This window comes from Canis lupus, chromosome 23 (assembly GCF_011100685.1).
Source record: "Canis lupus familiaris isolate Mischka breed German Shepherd chromosome 23, alternate assembly UU_Cfam_GSD_1.0, whole genome shotgun sequence".
Classification (NCBI taxonomy): domain Eukaryota; kingdom Metazoa; phylum Chordata; class Mammalia; order Carnivora; family Canidae; genus Canis; species Canis lupus.
The window spans coordinates 30,663,787-30,689,316 of NC_049244.1; the positions used below are offsets into that span (position 1 = coordinate 30,663,787).

General features: G+C 37.8%; 1 protein-coding gene and 1 long non-coding RNA gene across 26 annotated transcripts in view; one reads left to right on the forward strand and one right to left on the reverse strand.

Annotated features, from left to right (window-relative positions):
* TMEM108 (transmembrane protein 108) overlaps nt 1-25,530 on the forward strand; it is a 343,329-nt gene that overhangs the window by 156,827 nt on the left and 160,972 nt on the right. The window contains exons 1-3 of one of the 23 annotated variants that reach the window (XM_038570873.1): nt 10,251-10,304; nt 13,199-13,609; nt 25,382-25,519. The exons of 20 other annotated variants lie outside the window; for them this stretch is intronic. The gene's annotated coding sequence lies outside the window, so the exon portion shown is untranslated. Of the gene's footprint in view, nt 1-10,250; nt 10,305-13,198; nt 13,610-25,381; nt 25,520-25,530 lie in introns of those variants that run through there. 2 more of the 23 variants (XM_038570876.1, XM_038570874.1) reach the window with 2 other exon arrangements.
* Nucleotides 7,791-25,530, reverse strand: part of LOC111091938 — a 33,075-nt gene continuing 15,335 nt past the window's right edge. For 2 of the 3 annotated variants that reach the window (XR_005377030.1, XR_005377032.1), the window contains exons 3-4: nt 18,179-18,233; nt 16,935-17,163 (exon numbers count right to left, since the gene is read on the reverse strand). This is a non-coding gene — a long non-coding RNA (uncharacterized LOC111091938). Of the gene's footprint in view, nt 7,846-16,934; nt 17,164-18,178; nt 18,234-25,530 lie in introns of those variants that run through there. The other variant, XR_005377031.1, reaches the window with a different exon arrangement.

The window sequence follows — 25,530 nt, forward strand, 5'->3', positions numbered from 1 at the left end:
CATACAGAAGGACTCATATTTCAGGATCCATTTAGCTTTCTGTTTTAGTCAGCGAAGGTAATGGTAGTTTTAACAAAAAGTCAGAATCTCAGAGGTTTGACATAAAAATTTATCACTCACATCCTATTCAATGTAGGTTAGCAGGAGGGGAGATGAAGGGTCTTGTTCGATATAGTAATTTAAGGACCTAGAATTTCTCTATAATGTAAGTCTTCCATCTTCTCAGATTTAGCATCCCTCTGCTGGATTCTCATTGTCTACCTGGCAGCAAAGTGAGAAAGAAAATGTAAGGTCATGCAGAACAGAGATAGGTGGATCTGTTTCCAGACCATTAACTAGAGCTCAATCACATGATCTCACTTAACTGCAGGGGTGCTTTGGAAATACAGTTTAGCACTTATCTGCAGGGGACAAGAAATGAGTTTGGTGACATGTAGTATCGACTCTGCCTTGGTTCCTTTTCCTCTGGCTACCCATACCTGTGCACACAGCCCTTGTCCTAGGATGGTCTACCTATGATGACATCAAGACATTTAATTTGATTGATCGAGTGATTGGGGATTCATTTTATCCTTTTTTATTCAATTTGCTTTTCTCTGAAATGATCTTTATACATAGTAGATAACTTTTTTACTGTCAGGGGAAACATATATAAATATAGACCCTGCTCAGATCACCATATTTTAATGTGGAATTCTATAGGGAGTGGATGCTGACTGTTCTCCACAGGAGAAGAGACAATATCATCCATTTATCTATTATTTTAGGAAAAGCTTTAAATGATCTTCTCTACCAAGTTGTTCCTCTGTGAAGACACAGTGTTCTAGAGATAGTAATTTATGCCCCTTAACCTTATACCAAAATTCAGAGTCCAAGGAATTCTAAACTCAAGTTGATTCTTACGAAGCAATTCAGACATGAAGGACCTATTAGATAAGACCAAAGAAAGTAAAGAAACTTATTGACAGGAAACTGATAAGAATCAAAGATTGGCCTGTATGGTCCAGCTTTTAGTGAATTCCTCAGCAGAGCATGGTGAAGGCATAGATTGGCATTTTGTTGGGCATGCTGGTATTTCAGAAGGGAGATTTCTACCCATGGATATTTAGGGCCTATAAAATGTGGTCCTGTATGCTTTTGCTCAAAATCCCATCTGTAAGAGGTATGTGGAAAATGAAGTACTACTTTCTGATTGATTATAGTACTGGCTTTATCTGCCAGCATAAGGCCAGTACTGCAAGAAAAATCTCATTTCCATGGCAACAGAGATCTCCACATTTAATTTGTTATCACATGAAGAAGAAACTATTTTTTCCTCTAACCTTAAAGATTACAATTTTGAGAACATGGGAATGACCTTTGGCAACAGAGTGTTGTTAGAGCATCTGGGCCAAAGGGCTAATGTCCAGGGTGAGGGCCTTTAGGATTTGTAAATAAAATCAGAGTTGACATATTAAATCAGGGCAAGAAGCAAAACTTAAACCATAGAGACATCATTTTCTTACTCAGGAACAGTGACCTTTTTATTCGAGAGGTATCTCAAGGGTAGAAGTTCCCTGAATATTACCAGACACAAAAACAGGGGGAGAGAGGAGCCAATTAAATCTTTATTGGATATTACTGTGTTCTTTTCCTGATAATTTCTCCTTCTGTTTTCATTAAGCCTTTTAAGACAGTGGAGCCAGTCCTATAAGAGACATCTAATCACCCTAGTCTAGAAAACTGAGCTTCTCTAAAAGCTTTGCTGTGGAGAAACCATCTGCCATTTTTGTTTTAAAACCTTAAAATGTTAGGAAGTCTTATCAGCCAGATCTCTCCAATAAAGAGGCAAGGAGGAGTCTGGGTATGGGAGAAAAACTGATTAAATGCTCTGTGCCAGGAACTGTGCTGACTGCTTAAAGTATTCTGAGACTATAGTGTGTGTCATCTTCGTTGCTCTTGTGAACAAAGAAGAACATTGCCTCATGCTAGGTATCATTAGAGGCAGTTACTTCTATATGAGGATCTAAACTAAGGGTTCAACACAGCATTTTGTAGCCACTGGTGCTAAATATATAAAGATTTATCATAGTTGACTGAGCTGGTATTTTAATTAAACAGTGGTTTTGGTAGTTCTTTGCAAAGAAAGAAATCCTGAATATGCCAATATAGTTTATTAATGATCAAAAACAATAAATCATTTTTCATTTAGAATTAATTGAAGGACATGACCATGTATTTTTGAATAGTAGCATTGTGAATAAAATTTGAGCATGGAGGGTGGGTACCATAAGCAAGACAGTCAAGCAGATTGTTTCAGAAAAATGTGAGGGGTGAGAAAGCAAAATCAGAAGAGTTCAGTTTTTACAAAGCGTAGTCCCCTACAGAACCTTAAGATAATTAGGTTTTGAATTCACCAAAACCTCTCCCACTGTTGACTATCTTTGTTTAGTGAGTAAATTTTCACCTCTTTTATTATGAAATCGTCCTCTGAAGTTTTGAGGAATGTTTTTAAAAGTCCCTATATCTGTCAGAGTGCTTGATTTATGCTGTGGTAGCAAATTACCACAAAATAGCAGAAGATGACAGTCACAAGTTTATTTTTTCCTCATGCTACATGCCAACAAGGATGGGCTGTAGCTTTGCTTGCTCATCATTACTCTGAGACCTAGGCTAATGATATAGCCTCTCTCTGGAACACTGCCAGTTTTGTGGTGGAGGGAAAGAGAATTCCTTCCTGTTAATGGAGTGGTGGCTGCTAAAGCATCACTCCTGCTCACATTTCATTAGAAAAACAAATTACATCACCAAATTTGGGCAGGGAAGGAAATCCTTCTTCTCTTTCTAGACTTAATTCTAAGTACCCTGGACTTCTTAGGGGAGAGCTACACCCTTAATCCCTTTTTCCTGGGCCATTTTGTCCAGTTAGGGACCATCTTAAGCCATTCAGTGACTTTTTTTTAAAGGTTATAAAGCCACACCTTTAATTTGGTCCTTTCCCTGAGACTAAGATTTAATTACCTTCATTGTTCAAAGGTCTCCTCAGTTTTTTTCTGTTAGAGTTTAGGTTGTAAAGAAGTTGCTTCTTCTAATCATTTTAAGACTTGGATTTTCTGGACTCTTAGTCCCTTTGATTTCTGCTTATAAAGGATCCTTTTTTTTTTTTTTAAGATTCTATTTATTTATTCATGAGAGACACACAAAGAGAGACAGAGACAGGCAGAGGGAGAAGCAGGCTCCATGCAGGGAGCCTGACATGGGACTCGATCCTAGGTCTCCAGGATCAGGCCCTGGGCTGAAGGCAGCACTAAACCGTTGAGCCACTCGGGCTGCCCTAAAGGATCCATTTCTTAAGTCATCTCTTTTTTTCATAGTACTTTTGTCAGATGCAACCAAAAGCAGGCAAAGGATGCTAATACCATCTCATTTTTTCACCTTCACCTAAAGCAACAGGCTTATCAGGTATAATGTATATATATCTTAAATTATCTGACAATTATAAAAAAAAGTTTTCCTACAACAAATTGGACTGCCATTTTTCCAGGCTCCACTAAGAGTTTCTATATAGGACCACTGCCTGACCCCAAGTCAGTGCCCTATATTTGAGGCCTTTTTGTTGTTACAGGAACACTCCACTTCTGATGCCAATTACTGTTTTAGGATATACCAGATTATGCTATGATAACAAAAGATTTCCAAATCTGAGTAACGTAAAACAACAGGAGTTTATTGTTCATCAACACTACATGCCCATCAAAATCATCTGTCTTTGATCCTCCAAGAAAGGGCTATGAATATTTTCAATACTACATTCAACTAAAATTACTGATACAACATGTTAGTTAGCTCATAAAACCTGATTTTGCTGCTCTTAATATACTTCTACTAACTCATGTATTCAATAAATATTTACTGTTTGCCATGTGCTAGACTCTGTTCTAGACCCTGGCGGAAATAGAGAACAAAACAGACAAGAGCCTTGCCCTCAAATCAGCTCATCTGTTTAGCTATTTCTACTTTCCTGTCCTTCCAATCCTATGAAGCTGTCTTGATCAAGGTTACAGAAGAGATGATGTTTTAAACCAGTCCCTGAAAAACGATCAGAGTTTGGATAAGCAAAGATAAAACAAAGAGATAAAATGGAGAACAGCGTTCTAGGTAGTGGGAACAGGAAGGAATAGAGTCATGAAAGCATTAAGCCCTGCCCTGGGAATTGTTCCTGTGGTTGAGCACAGAGAACACAGGATAATCTCTGCAGTGGCTAAACTAAAAAGAAGAGATTACCTTTAAGGGATCTTGGTTTTCGGCTTTTGTCTGAGACCCTTGTCCTGTGATCCATCCCCTCTAGTATGGTTCTTAAAACAGGAGCTTTCTGAGCCAGCTGTCCTTCCCAACTTCCTGCTTCTAGCTGGTTAAGACTCATACCATTTATCATTACCCTGTGCGGAGGGAGCTACTGAAGAATTTGAAGAACAGTAGTATGGGATCAGGTTTGAGTTTTAGAAACTAAGAGAAGACAAAAGATCAGTAGGAGACTATTTTATCTGGCTACCAGGACTTGGGCCCTGCTACGAATGAACCAAGGGGGTAAAACCACTCTATTATTTCAGACACTGCTATTGTTGTGCCCAGAATGCTTGAATAAGTCTGTGTGGTTTTGACATGCCAAAGTGGCACAGTTTCTCAAACTCAGTTTTTCCAATCAGATTAGATTCCCCAGACCCACCCTATCCCACCCTGTCCCAGCATCTTCCTCTTTCTAGCTGGCTATTTTGCTGAGATCCATGCATGTCCTATGGCCAAGGATGTCAAGGATCTGACATATTGAAGAATCACTGGACATAGGAAGAAGAGTTAGGAAAACCGCTGCAATAGCAAAGGAAGAATGCAATGAGATTTGTTGCCTAAAATAAGATATGCAAGATGGGAGTTTCAGCCTGGTTTAATGAGAGACAAAATTCATTACCAAGACAGAGAATTCCAGAAGTTGGTTGAAATATGTGTTAATCATTTATTTTGGACACATTGAGTTTTTGGTTTGAGCAGGAGTTCTCTGAAGAGTTGTCAGGCAGAGAGGCAAGAAGCTCAGGAAAGTATCCATAGATAGACACCTAATGCAGAGGTAATTAACATGGAAGAGTTTGAAAGGATTGTGCAGAGAGAAAGTTTAGAGCAAGAAAATAAGAGGAGAAGGTCAGGTTAGACAGGAATGCCCACATTTAAGAGGTGGAAGAGGAGACAGAGTAATGGCCTAAGAGGAATATGGAATAGGGAGAAATGAACCTAGGAAAGTGAGTGTTACAAAAACTATTGTCTATTTTTATATCCATAGATAAAATTGGGCCTTCAGTGCATAATGATGCTATTCATTGTGACAGAGTTCATACAGGCTTTAAAACAACTCCTTAGATTTACTTCTACTTTGTGTCATAAGGGAAAGTATTGAAATAATTTTTGCTATATATCTTTTGTACTGCACATTCCTAACAAGGGCAGTTTTGCCCCAAAGAGAAATTGGTTCTTGGTGGGAGAGGAAGGTAGAGCAGCTCAAATTGTTGTCATGACAATGGTCTATGGCCCTTAAAACTCAACCCTATCCAACAAAATCCTATTCCTTAGTATTTAATTTCTCTTGCTGGGTTTTGTTGGATATCATACAAGCAGCATTGACGTTGAGTTCAAGGAAGATACACAAAATATATGCAAATATACAAAATTATGGCAAACTGATAGTTAATAAGCTTATCTTTTAACTTTTTTTGTTCTTTTTAACTTTTTTTGTATATTTTTATTGGAGTTCAGTTTGCCAACATATAATATAATACCCAGTGCTCATTCCCATCCAGTGCCCCTCTCAGTGCCCGTCACCCAGTCACCCTCACCCCCACCCACCTCCCCTTCCACTACCCCTTGTTCATTTTCCTTTAACTTAAAATTTATTCATCCTTAACCCTGCATCAAATAAAGATAATAAACCTTGTACTGCCTCTTGTTTGCTATAAAATATAGATATAAGTATACATAAACAAATGCACAGTGTACCTGTGGTATTAAAATTTCACAGAGGGAACATTTGGGAAAATGTCCACAAAGTCTCCTAAGGGGAGCAGTAATGAAAAAGGTGAGACATACCTCTGAGCAGTTATGTGTCATTCATAGAATTTTAGTCTTACTTTCAATATTGACAGTTAATCTCTGTGTCCTCTTATGTTTCCTTCAAAATTTTTACCTATAATTTGAGTTGGTTGCCACCAGATGGCAGATTCTGATCTTAAGGTTCAACCAGACAGACTTTGACACTAATGTAGGCAACAAGTAGGTAGTAAACTCATGGCAAGGTTAATACTTCTGCTAATGCTTCTACCAAAACATTACTCTTGATTAAAAATGAACTATAGGGGCAGCCCCAGTGGTGCAGCGGTTTAGCGCCACCTGCAGCCCAGGGCGTGATCCTGGAGACCCAGGAGTCCTACATCGGGCTCTCTGCATGGAGCCTGCTTCTCCCTCTGCCTGTGTCTCTGCCTCTCTCTCTCTCTCTCTCTCTCTCTCTCTCTCGCTCTGTATCTCTCATGAATAAATAAAATAAAATCTTTAAAAATGAACTATAACATTTATTTTTTTTTTGCATTTAAATAGCATCCTAAATTTACAGCAAGATTTAAAGAGATAACACAGGTTTTAGGAATTTTTACATATCCTTGATGTTTGCTTAGTTGACCTAAGTTAGACCAATTGGTAATGGTAACTCAGACTCTCAGGAAAAGTTGGGATTAAAAGAAGAACATATATACCATTTGTAATAATTTATAACCTTTTCTTTTTTAGCATGAATTTCTTCAATTTCAGATGGAAACAACCCTCCCCCCAATTTTTATTTCTTTTTTGGCTATTTTTCAGTGTTGTAAGGAGGACTCCTGTATTGTGATGCAATGTAAATAGTTGCCCTTTGAGGTTCCTTACAACTCTAGTATTTTTATGTCTCTGAGGAATATATATATGTGTGTGATTGTTAAGGGATGTAGGCTAAGGAGCAATTACAGCTGGAAAGGATTTTAGTGAAAGTAAGTTTTGAAGCAAACCTGTCTGTCCTCTGGCAATTCAAACAGGAAAGAGGCCATTCCCTGTAGGGGATTAATATTGAGGTGGAAATGGGCAACATGAGGGTCATGTTTGAACGGCATGGCAAGAAGTAGGTAAAAACACCAGCTGGATGGGGAAGAAGAATATTTTGGAAAGCAGAAAAAGATGCCGTGGGAACATGCTGAGGAAATTTGAAATATTAGACAAAAAGAAGCATGAATGGATTTTTGGAAAGGAAGTTTACATTATATATGTGTGTGATTTCAGAGAAAGAAGTCACTGGCCTTAGCAGAAAAATAGAAAAATCAGCGAGAGTTTGGAATCTACCTGATATGTTATTTGGTCAAGGACATACTGCTTTCCTGAATCAGGAGACAGGGCTCTAGGAGGGGCTCAGCATTGCTTTGTGAATTAATATTTTATTTCTTGTGACAAAGGAAGCAAAGATATATGGATCTAATCTCTAATGTTGGGGGTTAAAGAAGAGGTAGAATTTTGTTCTTAAAGGTAAAAGTTTTTTCAAGTTACTTCTGCTCTTCAGTTTAAAAAAGAAAATCTATAAAAATCAAAGAGAAAAGATGTACCTTTTAACCACTTTATAGAGGGCCAAAAGAAACAAATCTTCAGAAATAACTCAGTTGGGCAGCCCTGGTGGCCCAGTGGTTTGGCGCCGCCCTCGGCCCAGGGTGTGATCCTGGAGACCCGGAATCAAGTCCCGTGTTGGGCTCCCTGCGTGGAGCCTGCTTGTCTCTCTGTCTCTGTCTCTCTGTCATGAATAAATAAAATCTTTAAAAAAAAAAATAAAAAAAAAACTCAGTTAAAGAAACTCATTTGGGGGCACTTGGGTGGCACAGTCAGTTAAACTTCTGACCCTTGATTATGGCTCAGGTTGTAGTCTCCTTGTTGTTGGGCTCCATGCTCAGTAGGGTGTCAGCTTCTCTCTCTTCCCCTCTTTGTTGCCCCTCCCCCCCAAAATAATCTTTTAAAAAAAGAAAGCAAAGTATTTGTTAGGAACCTTTGTAATAACTGATGATATGGAGATTTGTTAGGTTTAGATTTTTAAAGCTAATTTTTAAGAATTCAGTATATGTTTAGAAAAGAACAATGTGGTTTGATGCAAAGACAGTGGGCTAAGCAATCCTGAACTAGAATCATGGCTCTGCTACCAGCTGTGTTGATGACTTTGAGTAACCTAAACTTTCTGAGCACTCCAAAGAATCAAAGATACTAATCCCTACTTAGTGATGTGAAGCCTCCAATGAAAAGGTCCCATCTAGCACATTGCTGAGCACACAGTCATTCCACAATAAACATTCATTTCCTGTGCTTTCACCTGTAGTTTAAACCTACAGTGCCCACATGAATGATAGGGATACCATTCTAGATACACTATTAGGTTTATTTCTCAATTACTGACCAATTAAATTAAAGAAATGGGCATGTTTTTTCACATAAGTAGGCTTTTTGTATAAAAATTAGATTTGCTATTGATCTGGCTAAAAACAGGCATTAACTGGAATCTATCATATTTATAAAACAATAAGTTTCAATTAAATACAAAGAGGGGAAAGTAGGAACATTATTCCTAAATCATATCAGCTTTCATTTAATTTAACCTCACTTTTTTGCCGTAAATTAGTAATATAAGTAATTTCACTGGACACTTCATTGAAACCCTGACTTTACTAGAGCATTTTCATGGCAGTTTTGCTGTGGGCAGATTTCTGCATTTATTAATAATAATTTTTCAAGTTCCATTTCTTCTCTAGTGACTACACTCATTCCAAATGAGACAAAGAAATAAGTTGTCTTTTCTGTTATATGTTTTAAACCAACTTCCTGAATATTTAAATTTATGAGCATTAAAAAAGGAAATAAAGCCCTCTGATATTTTTGCCATTATGAAATCCATAATTTTCTTTTCCAGTCAGCAGAAAGCTAATTCTTTTTTCTCCAAGTTTCCTCATTCTTACTAGCTAGAAAGCCTACCTGTATGTGGTGAAAAACAAAACATGGGTTGAGTACCAACTTTCTGATAAAGAACAGCTTTTTTTACATTAGCGGCTTTAGAGTTCCTTATTATAAATTCAATCTAATGAAACTATGACATTTTTAATCCTACTTAATATAGCAAAAAATCATTGTGTTATTATTATTTCTGTATATGTCCTTTTCCTCCCAGATAGTAAGCTCCTTGAGTCCAGGGGGTGTACTGTTACCACTTACTGGCAGTAGGCATGCAGGAAAATTAGTGAATGAATGAATATAATAAATAAATGAATGACATTCCAGGAGTCTCTGCCATGAAGCAGTGTTGTGATGACTTATTCGCCAAGGATATTTCCTCTTACAGTTGCCAATAAAAGGAGGAAATGAGCTCAGATGTAAGATGAGGCTGGATTTTGCACACATGGCAAGCCATTATCATGTCTATTAGGCTGTGATCTCTTGTACCATGGTTTATTTCATGTCTCTTGGGCTATTGTAGCTCTGGAGCTGCCAGATAAAAATGCCGCACCTTTGTCTCTTGTTATCTAACAGTTCTCTCTTAATTTGGAGTGATGCAGGGACTTTTCCACCTTTCCCTCCATCTTTTGCGGATAGAAATAGAGCCTTTGACTGTTAGTAAGCCATTAGCCACACTGGTCTCCTTGTTTTCTTTCCATATCTTCTCATTTCTGTGTCTCCCTTGACAGTAGTCTATTTGGTTGAAGCAGTAGGGGAATTTCTTTTTCTTTTTCTTTTTCTTTTTCTTTTTCTTTTTCTTTTTCTTTTTCTCTTTTTCTTTTTCTTTTTCTTTTTTTTTTTTTTTTTTTTTTTGAAGATCGTCATGCTGACTGCCTTAGTAGTCATCCTATGATAATATCATTGTAAGGATATCATAGTATGTGCTGCTTTTTTGAGTGGACAAAATGCTGACAGTTGTCATGATTAGGGATTCCACAGAGCTTTTCCATATAGCCTATAAGCTTAGGACTTACTAATAGTATATTAGACTGGTGATCAAAATGGAATTAGTTAGCAAGATAATTATTAAAACAAGTACAAAGTCCCTTTCCAGGATATATAGTCTCAAATTATGATGGTGACCAATTAGATTGATGTAATCCTTTTATAAAATAATTTAGCAACATGTATTATAAATTTATATATATACATCTCTCTTGACCAGCCTGGCAATTTCCTTCCAGGAATCAAGTCAAAGGAAATGATTCAAAGTTAAAAATATGAAGACCATGTATCAGGTAGGGAATTGCACTCAGCCCTATAAAGGAAACCATTATAGCAGCTTACCAAAACAGACATAGATCTTACATAATGAGAAGTGGGGAGGGACTCCTGGGTGGCTCAGCAGTTGAACGTCTGCCTTTTGCTCAGGGCATGGTCCCAGAGTTCTGGGATCAAGTGCCACATTGGGCTCCCTTGGAGGAGCCTACTTCTTCTTCTGCCTATGTCTCTGCCTATCTCTCTGTGTCTCTCATGAATAAATAAAATCTTTAAAAAGAGGGAGAGAAGTGGGGAGACCAACATTCAGGGCTCCTGAGGCAACTCCTTTATACCATTGGCATCCCAAGCAGTAGCTTTTGTCCTCATTGTCCCTTGTGGCTATAGATGGTAAGTTTATTTCATGCCATTGTTCCAGATGGGAAGAGAAAAGGACAAGCAAGACAGCTAAAACTTTTCTAGAAATCTCAGGTGAACTTCTGTTTCTCATTAACTAGAACTGTCTCTCCTAGCTTCAAGAGAGACTAAAATTAAGGTGTGGGTCAGTGTTAGAAGGTGCAGGAGAGATAGTAAAGTATCTCGCAAACTGAGAAGGCACTTTGAGACTTGAAAATGAAGCAGGCCACTCCATACAGTTTACATAGAGTTTTATTCAGGTTAACTTACTCACAAGGGGAATTGGGTAGAAGACAGTCCACAGCAGCTGCAATAGTTATTCTCCACACAATCTGGACCTTAGTCCGCAGATTTTATAGAGTGAGGGGACACACAAAAGAACATTATAATGAGATGAAAGGGTTTGATTGCACCTCAGAGGGCTTACATGGACCTAATTGACAGCTACCCTTTAATTATATCTTTTGGCACAACCTGTACATCAGAAAGGAGAAAGACTGTATTATCTCTAACAGGGTCATGGGAGGTCAAAACAAGCCTCCCCTCTTTCCAGACATGGTGGCATTTCTAAGGTATGTATATTAATCTTCATGGTACTCAGAACATGTAGTCCCAAGAGAGGTCACTGAGCTAACATGAACAAGATGGAGGGCCAAAGATGGAGTCAGTATTTTCAGCACTCCTATAGTCAGCTGTATTTTCAAGTTAACCCAAATTGGGTTTTGTTAATAAGAAAGATTGGGAGAATGTCTATTGATAAAACTACTAATAATGTCTTCCATAGTAATCAAAGTACTAAAGATAACAAAAGTAAAATAATAGTTGCCCTCTAAGTGTACATTCACAGAATAATAAATAAAATTATCTAATATGTGATGGAAAATCATGTAACCATATTAATCATAGTGGGGTCAGGAAAACAGAAGCCACTCTACATGTGAAGAATAAGAAACATTTTAATACAAGGAATCAGAAGCTTATGCAATCTGTGGAGGGCTGGAGGAACAAAGCTCAGGAAATCCACTTAGTTTGGATTCCTCCTAAAGTAAAGCTTGAGGCAAGGACTTATGAGTAGATAGGTTATTTGGGAGCTGATCCTAGGGATCAGCAGTGGGAAATAAGGCAGAGGAATGGCCAACAGGGATGTATTGTATAGATTGCATCGTGGGAGCTTGATTCTATCAGAACCTACTGAGAAACCTAGAAAATACCTTCCAGAATTTTCTTCCCACAGGACGAAAGGTAGGAGGATGTATCCACTGGCTCCCAAGAATTGCCCCACGGCTATTAATTCCCTGTATTTCTGAGCTGCACGTATGTATGTGGCCCCAACTAACTCCCATGACACCAGCAATGTCAGAGGCATGCTAGAATAGAAAATGGAAATGTGTATCCTGCACTCGAGGTGAAATGCTGCCACCTGAAGTTGAAACCTGTATGGAACCATGCAACTATAGCTGAAATCAAAGGTGAAGTCAAGAGGGTATGAACCAGGGTACAAAGGCATTTGCTACAGCAGATTTTAGGAAATTGGACATGAAGGAAACATAGGAGAATGGCCAATAAAAGCCTTTGCTGACCACAGTACCTAAGTAAATAGGTGCTTTTCTGATGGACACTCAACAGCTTCTGACAAAACCTTCTATCTCTTGTCTAGTTAGTGCTAACCCACAGCTGCTACTAGGGAATAATGGCTTCTCTTTTACCCTTCAAATGTCATGCTTGTGCTTCTAATCAGTGAGAATCTAATCTTGATGACAAGGCCCTCTGAGAAATTTGTTTTTCCAAGTTTCATGCCCCGATGTATAACAGCATTCAGAAGAGTTGGGATTGTCCTGAGTGTCAATAAATTATATCTTGCCCAGCAACAACTGATGAATTATTTATGAAGAGTTTGTAAAAATACGTAGAACTTGTTTTAATTACTTCCTCTTTGTTCCATTGGTGAGGGAGGAATCCCACCCTAGGGTTTGGATATTGCCAAATACACAATACTGGGTGCATGCAATCAACAGCAGTTGATGAGTCACATATACTCCTAGCTGGGAAATGAGAACACTGCATGTCACACAGGGCCACATAGGATCTGCACTCTGGAACAGTGTGAACAGCCAGTAGGAGGCAGGTTTGTGCTATCAGGAGGGTGAGATGCTGCCTGGTTACTGAGAAGATGTGATTGGCTTGTTTGAATAATTCCACTTGCTTGTTAGGAACTAAAACCAGTTACTCAGGGAGAAAAGGAACTATGCCTGATACCTTTGATAAAGAGAGTTGGTTAGCTAAGGAACCTTATCCAAAGTGGGGAGGTAGGCCATTCAAGGCCTTCCTGATTTTATCAGAAGTCAAGGCAGCACATAGGAGTATGCTATAATTTTAGGCATTATGCCACATAAGCAACAATCAGTTTTCACTAGTTTGGGTACAGAAAAAAAGGCATACCTTTTTTTTTTCTCTCTTTTTAGTTAACACTAAATGGCTCTAATCATTTCATTTTGTGATGCAGCCCTTTCTTTTCCAGGATTTCATCTATTTTGTGACAAGCCCAAGAACCTCAAGGCCCAACTCAATTGCAAGGATCAGTCCTTGGAATACCATCCCTTAAGAAAGAAAAACAAGAAAACAGGGCCTGGCACTTAGGAAGCATGAGAAAATATTTGAGGGAATGAACACAAGAACAATTTGAGCCAAGAGGGAAGTCCCAGGTTCTTCATTACTTTTGTTTCTGCAGACTCTTAGTGTCTCTGGCCATATAGCAGTCACTCTTCTACCAGCTGTTTTGTCTGTGGGTTCAACACCACCTTGTCCCTAGTGATTGAAGAATGTGATCTCTCCTTAAGTCTGAAATTTGTCCTCTTTGCCTCAGCAACTGCTGCAACGGACTTTAGGAAAAGTGGAAAGAATCTGAAGCCCAGGAAGCATTGCCCACCCGGTATGCCCTTATCTGAACCACTTTCCCGGTCAGAAATAATAGATAATAAATTTCTTGAATTACACACCGTTTTTCTGTCCCCCCCCCCCCCACACACACACACTCATTTTCCTCAGCCTCTATAACTGTGCCTACATATAACTATTTCATTTTAAATTTAAAATTCATTCCCCCCAGTTATACTAGCAATATTCTCAGTGTTCAATAGCCCATCTGTAATTAGTGGCTACTGTTTTGGACAGTAGAATGTACAGAACTTTTTTTTATCATTACGGAAAATTCTGCTTGACAGTGCTATCTGTATCAATTTTGTAGGATCATTTATGCATTTACTGAATACCTACTATGTGCCTGACCCTATTCTAAGCACAGAGGACATAGCAGTAGACAAGACAAAAAATTTCTACCTTCCCAGAACCTACCTTTTAATTTGCATAGCCTACATCCACATGGCTCTGTGTATCAATAGCTTGAGAAGGGACAGCACTGGAAAACAGATGGCTAATTATTCTTAAAAATCCTGATTTGTCCTCAGTCTGATGTATTTGATGTACAGCTTAGTTTCCTTCAATTTTTAGAGCTTTGAATTTCACCCTTCTGATTTGGGCTGATTTGCAAGGCACAAATGGCTTACACATTTGACTCACCTTTAAGTATTGACTGTCATTGCTGAGTCTTTTAGATTCTGGTTAAGAGGTTTGTTTGAAAGTAGTTCTAGGATTTAATCATTTAAATCCATTCTGGCAGCTTGTGTTTAGAATTTTAATTCAGTGAAAGGTCTAGTTCTTATTGATGCATATAACCACAACAGAGACTAGGAAATACACTGCAATCATCTTGTTGGTTTTTCTACTACAAAGCCCATGTTTTTTTTTTTAAGCCCATGTTTTAATACATGCCACCTCCCACCTCCCATATAGGTGTTACTCATACAGCATTAATATTACTAGCTTAAAAAGTTGAATAATGGAAATGGGTGGTATTTTCAAATCAGTCATTAGAATTCAAATACGCTATGCTAATGTTCTCAACAAGAGCCACAAATGCCAGCACCAACAATCTGTTTGAACTAATGAACTGTAAACATTTTCCCCAGTGGTGAACTTATAAATCATAGTATGTTATTGTTGAAAGAGACTTTGGAAATGGGCCTTTCTGTTCCAACTGCCTCTTTCCTCTTTTATTGGTCCTTTGAAAATGTAAATGATTTGTCCAAGGTAACGGTTGAAGAGTAAAACCCTGCCATAAAAATGGGTCCAGAAATTTACTTCTGGAAAACAAAGTTCTCAAACTTTATCATACATCCTGTGGGGCTTGTTGAAACATAGATTGCTGGGCCTCTATCCCAAGAGTTTCTGATTCAGCGGGTCTAGAATGGAACCTGATAATTTACGTTTCTAACAACTTCTTGGGTGCTGCTGATGGTCTAAGGACTACATTTTTAGAACAGCTAGTATAAACAATATGGTGACATTATTATGAAGTTAATGAAATGGTGATAATGAGCCTACAATGCTAGCCCTAGCAATCTGAGGATCCAGCTGCAGGATCACATCTATCCAGGTGTAAACTTGGGTTTGGCAACACCCAGTGGCAGTTGTCTAATACTGTATAAACATCAATGGGGATGATTCTGGGTCCTGTAGCTGCATGAGACTTATAAGACAGTGACATTCCAACAATGTTATGCTTAGTAGGCATTTTTTTGTTGTTCTGAACAAGGAAGATTGAGCCTTGGAGACCCAGCCTCTATCTCTTTGCTTCTTAACTACTGCCTGCTGTTTCCCTATCAGTTTTGTCCTCTCCTCCATATATCCTTCTTTCAGAAAATGAGAACATTAGCCCAACCTTATTTGTGAAGCTGGAGAGTCACGTATTCAAATTGCATTGTTTAGGAATGTTAAAGCAGTCAGAGGTAGATCTTCTGTTGTTTAATGTACTTATCCTCAAACTCCTGTCTCACTGTCCTCACTCAGCAACTTTGTACTTTTTTGCCTTTGCTAGTCAAAATCCCTCTTAACCTTGCACATTTAGCTCATATTCCATCTCCTTCAGAAACCTGTCCTGGTACTTTCCAGAAAATGTCATTTTTTGCCTTACTCTGAAGGTATAGGACATGTTTTTTGTACTTCTCTGCTCTAAACTCTGTGGATGTATTATTTCATTCTCAGAACAGTCTTGCAACATAGGTGTGATGCCTGTTTTACTGATAGAAAAAATACTACCCTTCTTGAGATTCAGTGTCTAAATTAGTAAAAAATGTTCTAGAATATAGTGTAATAATCTGTACAGCTGGTAGGGGCAAAGCTGGCTATGCAGTGACTTTTTTCGCCATGATATTTGTTCCCCTTGCTAAACTGCAAGCTCCTTGATGGCAAAGATGATGTCTCATTTGCTTTTATTCCCAGCCCTAATCTCTCTGCTACTAACACGGTGCTTACTCTTTTGCAGCACTCTATTTTACAAAGAAATGGATCTCCAGTCTATTTTCTGCTTATACTATATACTCCTGCCCTGCTTTTCTCTATGTGGTTGGTTATGGTCCCCACAGGAAGGAGGCCCTTTCAGTGTGGCCTATCCTCCCACTCAGAATTTGTAGCATGGTTCCCCACTCTGTTTCCCCTGTAAATGCAGTCTTCAGGAAAAGGAACATCAGTACCTTGGGAACAAGTGATTGACGATTAGGGTGGTTTCAGCTTTATGCCAGTCTCTTAGTCTGCATATAGCTTCCACACCCCCTTTACTTCACGCACCTCATTCTCTCTCCCTGTTTAGTCATTGTCTCCTTAATCTTCCTGACATCCCTATGAAGCCAAGTAGCAAGGATAAGTGAGAGGTGTATCAAAGGTAGATTGGCTAAAATATCACAAAGAACTCATGTTGCATAAAACTTGAATTGCATGAGAGGCTGTAGATCTAAATATTTAAGAAACACTGAATCAGTCATATTCTGTTTTAAACATAACTTACAAATCTGGTTTCATCAATTATCCCACTTCCTCCATCTCTTGTAAAATGCCAGTCTCAGGAATGAGAACAAGCAGGACTGGCCTCACTGTGTCTGTAGTGCTCTTTTAGGCTGGGGTACGCGTCCTTGGTTTTGATTGACTACACATTAGAATCCCAGGGAGGAGGGAAAAACTAAGGAATCTATTTTAAAAAAAAGATTTTGACCATCAGATAGTTTTGGGAATACTAATTTTGTTACTTCTAGATATTTCTTCTAGCCCATCCAATTACCAAAGAAAGGTCTAATTATCAACATAGTTAAATGAGCTGTTTAAGTCCCTCACAGATGAGATGAAACACATTATTTTTGGTTGTATTATTTTACCCAAACTTCCTGGAGGAAGGCATAAAGTTGAGAAGCATCAAAAATGCTTGGAATACTGTGACTTCACTGTGGGACTGTGATCTTAATCCATACTCTTCGGGTAATGGCTTTACCTGTTCCTCCCTTCCCCAGGTGTTGTGAGCATCATTGGAGTGATGACCTGCTGCTGTACCACATAGAGAGTGACTTTGCACAGTACAGTAGCAACTGTGGGTTAGCCCTAGACAAAAGATGGAAGGTCTTGTCAGAGGCTGTTGAGTATCCACCAGAAAACCACCTATTTACTTAGGTACTCCGGGCAACTAAGGTTTCTATTGGCTATTCCCCTACGTTTCCTTCATGTCCAATTTCCTAAAATCTACTGTATCAAATGCCTGGTTCATGCCCTCTATACTATACTACAGACACTGAGCTGCAGGACATCTTTGAGCTGAAGCAGACAGCACAGCCCTCCTCTGATGGCCTTGCCTGCAGATTGAAGTAGAATCCATAGAACCTCAAACTTCAGGCTATATCTGTTTTATATTGGACCACCTCACTTGCCTACATAATTTTTCATTTCATTAGAATTTTTATCCCACTGTACATTTAATAGACTACCTATCCTCTGGAGTCACCTGATGTAAATTATATATTTTAAAAGATTAAACCAAAACCATAAATTAAAACTGTCTTCACACTAGCTCAAAAATTACAGAAGTCTTTGTGTGGATTGAAGTGGGGTGAGAGAAGCTAAGGACAAGGAATAGAAGAAAAAAATATTTTTGAGATCAACATTAAAATTTAGCAAAGACTATGATATTATGACTAATTTCACATACTGAAATATATTACATGTTTCAAAGCATGCATCATGATTTAAATGTTCTTTCCACATGTAAAACATTCTGATAAGAGTTTTGCTTATTTCATATGGCCTTCCCTCCCTTTCCATTGTAAAAACTTGGCACATCTTTAGGACAAATACTTCCCAAAGGAAATACACATATTTTTAGGTCCTAAAATTCAATCTCTGGAGATGTTTTTCAGGCATTGCAAAAGAAAAAAAGAAAAATGAATGTGCTTGCCGTGGACAAGAAATAATCTTTTTTCATAAACAGTGCAGTCAAAGTGATGAAACATCTTCCTTTAGTATTTGGTATTGTTATAATATCATTTAAGTCCCTAACCTCACTGTATAGTCTTTAATACCCAAACCATAAAAGGGAAAATGTGGTATGTATTCTTCAACTTACACAAGCACCTTTCTGTCTCCTCAAATGAGATAAATGGTCTTCATACATTGTAACGCTGAAAGAAAGAAGTCAGTGTCATTCCAGTAAGCCTCAGGTTCCTGATCCTATTTTTACCCCATTGCTGACTTCAGTGACTGTGGACAGCAGAACACTCTTCCCCCCAGCACATGTAAATAAACTCTAGCTGGTCTTGAGGAACACTCAAGCAATTACTTCTCAGTCCTCCAAGCAGAATCCACATTGATTGATTCCTTTTTGTAGGCTTTTCCTTAGTAGAAGGTGAACAGTTTTTGCCCTTTTGTTTGGAATTCAGCATCTTGTGGATCTGACAGCCTCCAATATTTTATTTTTCAGAGAAGAAAATAGGAAAGGGGAGAGAAGAAAGGAGCACTGTTGAAGGGTTTTTTATTCTTCAGAGTTTACTGAGTGAGATCCTGGCCTCCAAGGTTGCTAGAGGACAAACCTAGCCAAGCTCAGGTGGAGAGTAGATCTGTATTGCTTCTTCCATCAGTAGGATTCTCTCCACAGACAGACATTCTCCTCCTCGGTTTGCTAGAAAAGTACTCATGCAGGTTCTTTACCAGGAAAGCCTTTATAAATCAGAAATCACACAGTCCTATTTCTTTTGACTTGTACCCTTGTCCCATGTGAGTTAATTGCTAATATTTTAAAATAGGGAAAGATATCTAAATGTATGGCTTCTCTTGAAAATTTTGGGGGGAAATTTTGTGAAAATTTTCAGCTTAATGAATAAAAGACTTCTCCTGCTGACAATTGACTAGAGCCTAAAAATAGCATTCCTTCATGCTTTCAAGTTCACCATAGTCACCACTATCTCCTATAAACTCCCAGGACTGAGAGACAAAGTGACACACTGTAATCAGGCTCACACTGTTGATCATAGGTTCAGAGGAAAGTGAACTCTTTCTTGCTCAAAACTGAAAATTTGGAAGAAAGAAGGGCCACTAGTTTCAGAATAATGATAAGAACATCTCTTTCTTTATGGAAGTAAAGAATATTCCTGTTTAATATGCAAATCATCCGTATCAAAAAAATTTGACTAAAAACCTATTATAACTCAAACTTAGCCCTGTGGACACATGTATCCATGTATGATTTATTATGTAAATTAGCATTCATATTTGCTTTCTTGAAGTAATCCACTGCTCCTGATACTCAGGATCTGGGGTGACTTGCTAAATATCAGTTCCTTTCATTTTCCTAATTTTCTCTATTCTCACATTCACTTGGGGGAAAAGGGAGAGACATGTGCCATGTACTAGATACACAGGAAGTGCTTTACTTCATTTAATTCTATAAGCAGTCTTCTGATTTAGGAGTCAGCCTCATTTACAAACAAGAAAGCTGATGCTCAGAGAAGTTAAGTAACTTGGTCAAGGTCACATAGCAAAATTACTCAATGACAGGCCTTCCTGATTCTTTTCCCTACAGCATGGTGTGCCTGCTGCTCATTGATATGCTTTCCCTGAATCACTACTCAACACATGACTTTAGTTTTTATTGTGGGTTGATAAGGAGCAGCCATGCCAAGAATATTCTGTTTGTATTCTATAAAACTGCTATTGAGGATGCTAATGCCTATCAAAAATTGTCTAATGATCTTTTCTTAGAAGTTACTGACACAGAAGGGTAGCATTTTTTTAAAGGGTAGTTTTTCTGAACAGAATACAAACTGTGCCTCTACTTATGCAGCTAGGGGAAAAAATGCTCTTCTTTGCCTTTATTTTTAGGAAGCTCCAAGAGAAATGTATTATTCAATTACAGTTTATGTTAAAAAAAAATTAAAGATTTTATTTATTTGAGAGAAAGAGTACTAGCAGAGGGGAAGGGAAAAGCAAACTCCCTGCTGAGCAGGGAACCCTTGGGGACTTGATCCTAGGACTCGGAGATCATGACCTGAACCAAAGGCAGGCACTTAGACTGAGCCACCCAGGCATCTGTATGGTAAAATTAATCCGCCCTTTTTCCACATAATTTTGTGTCTCCCTTTCTGATAATGTGCCTTGATATGCTAATAATTCTGTTATACAAGTTGCATCTATTAGTAAGCCTCCCCAGACCCTTTTTATGGAAGACAAAGGCATGAATTGTGAATAACAAACTTGAAGTTCCACTTATAAAAGTAAATTCTGAATTCAATTTAAATAAGATCTAACAAAAGGGACTATTTGGATAATATTCCAAAGTTTATTTCTAGCTTAGGAAAAGCACAATTAAGAGGTGGTCGGTGAGCTGTGGCCTAATGTGTTATTATCTTGCCTTCTGCTATTAGGTATTTGCTTTGAGCACTTGTTGTGTGCCAGGCACAGGGACAAGTGCTTTGCATGCATTGTCTAGTCTTTGCAGCAGGCACATTAAGTACTGTTTTTACCCCATTTACAAACAAGAAATCCACCAATCAGAGAAGTCTGGAAACTAGCTCAAGGTCTCACAGCTGATAGGTATGATCTCAAGCAAACACAGAATTTTTGGTGTCTGTGTCCTTGCCTATAAAATGGAGATGTATGCTCTTTTCCAAACTTTTTTGCAGGGCTGTGAGCTTAGTTGCTATGTCAACTCTCCTGTTCTTCTCCCCACTTCATTTTCCCAAAGGGCACCATAAGGTGTGTTGGCTATCACCTTAATCAGCTCTTCCTAGGTCCTAAAGAGATGGAGAGCCATTGTTCTGTTTTGTGCCAGCTATTTGCCTGAATTGTTAGTCATCTTCATTTTTTGCCTCACAAAATATTTTAGAGTTCATCTCAAATGCAGTTAATTCTCACGATTCATGGTAGTTAATGTTCTGTAAAGTTTTCACCAATACTGAACTAGTGAATACCAAGCTATCGCTCTCAGGAAATTAAGGCCCAGCCTCAGGTCACATTTTTGTTAATTGATACATACATAACTTTAGTTTTATATGTGTTTCTGTTTATAGAAACACAGTATTTCTAGATACATTATGTAATATATACTGTCAATTCATTAGTTTTGAACTCACAGCCAACAGCCCCATAACTCATGCCTTCTTGCACTTCGGAGTACTAGACAGCACTTGGTGATGACAGAGCATTGCCTTGTTTAACCTCAGCTGGGATCATGTGTGTTGAGCAACTCCAATTTTCCCCACTCTAAGCATGTATGCAAATGATTGCTAAGGCACCATGAGAATTGATTTGAGGGTTACAAATAAGTTTTAGGGATGTTAACTCTTTGCTGAACATTTTTTTTTAGGTTTTCATTTGTATCTTTACTTAATTACAGTTTTTATTTTGGAATTTTTTTATGTAATAAAGTTTATATTTTCCCTTTTGCTTCAAACTTTGACTTAAATTTAGCAAATCTTCTCTATTCCCAATAGAAGAATTTACCCTTACTTCTAGTATTTATTTACATTTTTTACATTTAAAGGTCTGGTTCTTTGGAATTTATGCTGATGTGCAGTATTTGGAATTAGTACAATTTTATCTTATATTCTGCTGTTATCTCAGAAAGTTCATCTTTTTGCCTATTCTTTAATATGCTTCCTTTATCATATAAATTTTCATGTAATTTGGTCTATTGATGTGTTAAAATCAAATTGTTTTTGATAAGGTAGAGGCTTTAGAGTATATTTTAATGTCTGTAGGGCTGGCAGTCCCTCTTTCCCCTGTCCCTGCTTAGTTGTGTTTTTATGTTGTTGTTTTCCAGGCTTTTCCTGGGTATTCCTTATTCTCTATGAACTTGTCTTTTCAAGTCAATTTGCATATCATATAACAGAGCTTTTCGTTCGGCTCTTTATTACTTCTTCTCTGCTATATATATGGTCTGTTCTAATTGTAACACTTTAAGTGATCTGTGAAAGAGAAAAATTTCCCTTCCTGAATCAATGGAATACATATGTGTTCCATTTAAGCAAAGAAGGGAAAGGCAGGATTCTGTTAGGCTCACCTTTTTTAGGGAGTGGTTCAGGTTACTTGCACCTCTTTGTTTACCATGAGCTAATAATCAGTGAGGCCCCCACCTGTGCCACTGTAGCTGCATCTTTGGGCAAATATTTTAATCCTCCTCCTTTCTTTTTCTTTTCTTCAGCCTCTTAGCTGTAAACTATACTTTCTTAGAATTTCATCCCAGAAATTAGTTGTCATCCTTGGAGCTCCTAATTTATTCCCTAAGGGACCAGATACAATTAATGTTTCCTACTATCTGGTTAAAAAATGGCTTTAGATGGAATCCCATTATGCCTCTCCATCTATCCAAAGCAGAACAACTGACCCAAGAGACTCAGGTGAGAAACCATCAGTAGAACTAAGTAAGTTTGGTTAGGTTGCAAAATGAATATACAAAATTCATTCATTTTCATATAGAGGAAAGTAGAAGATATAATAGAAACAGAAATCCCATCACAGTGGCAAATATGTATGTATGTGTGCATATACACACATATATATAATGCCTAGGAATTAATTTTTTTTGCCTAGGAATTAATTTGACAAGATTGTAGAACTCAAGGAAAAACACTGCAAAACTCCACAAAAAGATCTAAATAAAGATTAATTTTGAATAAATATAAGCCACATGGTGCTTGTAGGTGGAATAAACCTGTATAACCCAGATGATACCAAGTGTCCTGGATTTATGAGCTCAGTGTTCCTTTGATATGTGAATAAAATGGCTCTATTTCATGTGTTGTCAAAAGTCTGTTTCTCGGGGATCCCTGGGTGGCTCAGTGGTTTAGCGCCTGCCTTTGGCCCAGGGCGCAATCCTGGAGTCCCGGGATCGAGTCCCGCGTCAGGCTCCTGGCATGGAGCCTGCTTCTCCCTCCTCCTGTGTCTCTGCCTCTCTCTCTCTCTCTCTCTCTATGTCTATCATAAATAATAAATAAATTTTTTTTTAAAAGTCTGTTTCTCAAAAATCACTAAGCATTTCTAGAGATGACTAAGGGTCTTATGTTCTCCTTGATCAATATAAACAATTGTGTCTCTGCTTCCTGTTATTTATTTATTCATTCGTATATTTACTTGCTTTACAATTGAGTACTTACTATGTCCTAAGTCCTCCATAGATGCCCACTAACTATTGCTTATGATTCCCATGGCTTTTCCTGTTCCTGGTCTCCCTTGTGTTGAGAGATAGTCTCTGTTCTATCATTGCCCAGCTGAGTACCACTAATATAAGGCTATTTTGTACAAGACTTCTGCTGAGATTTTGAGAGTACTGGTGGTAGATAAGCATTATGGAGAATAGATGTATTTAAGTACAAACAGCATAAAACAAGCAATGAAAAATTAAATGTTATGCATCTTAAAGTTTATGGGTCATCTCCTCTTGGAAATTTCTCATTTTATCTTTTATTCTTAGGTCTCACTTCTGTCTTTTGGAATTGCTCTTTTTTTTTTTTAAGATTTTATTTATTTATTCATGAGAGAGACAGAGAGAGAGGCAGAGACACAGGCAGAGGGAGAAGCAGGCTCCATGCAGGGAACTCTACGTGGGACTTGATCTCAGGTCTCCAGGGTCACATCCTGGGCTGAAGGCGGTGCTAAACCACTGAGCCACCCAGCCTGCCCAAATTGTTCTTTTTCTGACTCTCAGCACCTTTTGTGTATCAACTCTTCAGCCTTCTGATGTCTGGACTCCTTCGCCCCTCCTTCTTAGTCTCTCAGAACTGAAATCTCTTGTATTTATCATTCTCCTTACCACATTTGGATTTTGAGGAGATCAAATCTTTAAAACAAGTAGAAAATAATTACAACTATAATACTAATATTTTTTCTGGAATTTAATAAAATGATAAAGTTAATTTAGGGGAAAAACAAATTTAGAGAACAAAATAAATCTTAAAAAGAATAATAATGAGGTCCAAACTTTACCAAGAGTTTAATTTAAACAGCACTTATTGTTATAGTGGAAGAACAAGCAAACAGAGACATAAAATGTAACACAAAGTCCAAAAACAGATCTAAAGGAAATTAAAAAATACAAAAAGAAAATATAGGCAATTGTTTCTGTAATCCTGAACTAAGGAAGGTCTCTTTAACCATCGGTGTGTGTGGATGTGTATGAGTGTGTTTATCATTTTCACAAAAAGGGGGGATAAGCATGCCTTACAACATGGATGGACCTAAGAAACATGCTAAGTGAAAGAGCCAGATACAAAAATTAAATGTTATATGATGCTATTTATATGAAATGTACAGAATAGGCAGATCTACAGTTGACTAGTGGTTGCCAGGGACTGGGAGGAGGGGAGAAGGGTAATGACTTCTAATAAACATAGGAGTTTGGGGGATTTTTTTTAGTTTGTTTTATTTTAGAGTGATGAAAAATGTTCTGATTAGGTACTGGTGATGGTTACACAAGTTGAATATACTAATGACCACTGAAGTGCATACTTGAAAGGCTGAATTTCATAATACATGAATTATATCTCAGCAAAAATATTTGAAAGATAAATCAGTTTCGCTTGAGGCATTATGAGAAAATAACCCAGCATACCAATAGAGAATGTTAAAGTGTTAAAGATATTCAATGACATTTGTTAAAGATTGTGAGTCAGGCTCTATTCAGGACCATTGGGATAAATATAGAGAACAATGCAATGAGATTTTACAGTTGGGGAGAGATTGGGCTCAACTCCAAATACAGCTTGGGCAGGTGACCATTTATAGCCAAGAATTAGGGGGGTGGGGAGGTCAGTGGATGGAAAATTACTAAGAGAAAACATCAGGGGTAAAGGGTTCTGGCAAAGCTAACCTAACAAGATTCTTGCTAAAGACAGGCCAGGGTAATTATCACCTGTGAGTTGATAGAGGATAAGGAACCTAATCATATGTTGAGAAGAGGGTTCTGGTCAAACTGACTTCTGGTTCTGGTCAAACAGAGTTCTTGCTAAACCTAGATTTTATAAGGAAGTGATGGATGAACCTAGGAGAAGGTTTAGGAGCTTTACCAAAGAATCTTTGTCAAAAAAAAAGTATCTTTGTCAAATGTGAACTAAAAATTTTAAAAAGAACAAATGATTAATAAACTTATAAAATGCAAATTAAAACAATGAGATGAAATATTTGCCTATTTATTGGCAAAGATGTAAAGAAATTATAAATTTCCATTATTGGGTAGGTTGTAGTCTAATGGATAGTCTCATATACTGGTACTGATGAAGGGTAATTTGGCAGTATATTTCAAAAGCCTCAAATTGTGTCCTTGTGATTGCATTTCTAGGAATTTACCTTAAAGAAATACTGTGGGCCATTTAAAATAATGTAGTGAAGTAATGGTAACACAAGATTTTTCTGCTAAGGAGAAAAATTAGAATGTACAGTAGAAGATGGCTGGCTCCGTCGGTATGATTTCTGGGTGGTGAGTTCAAG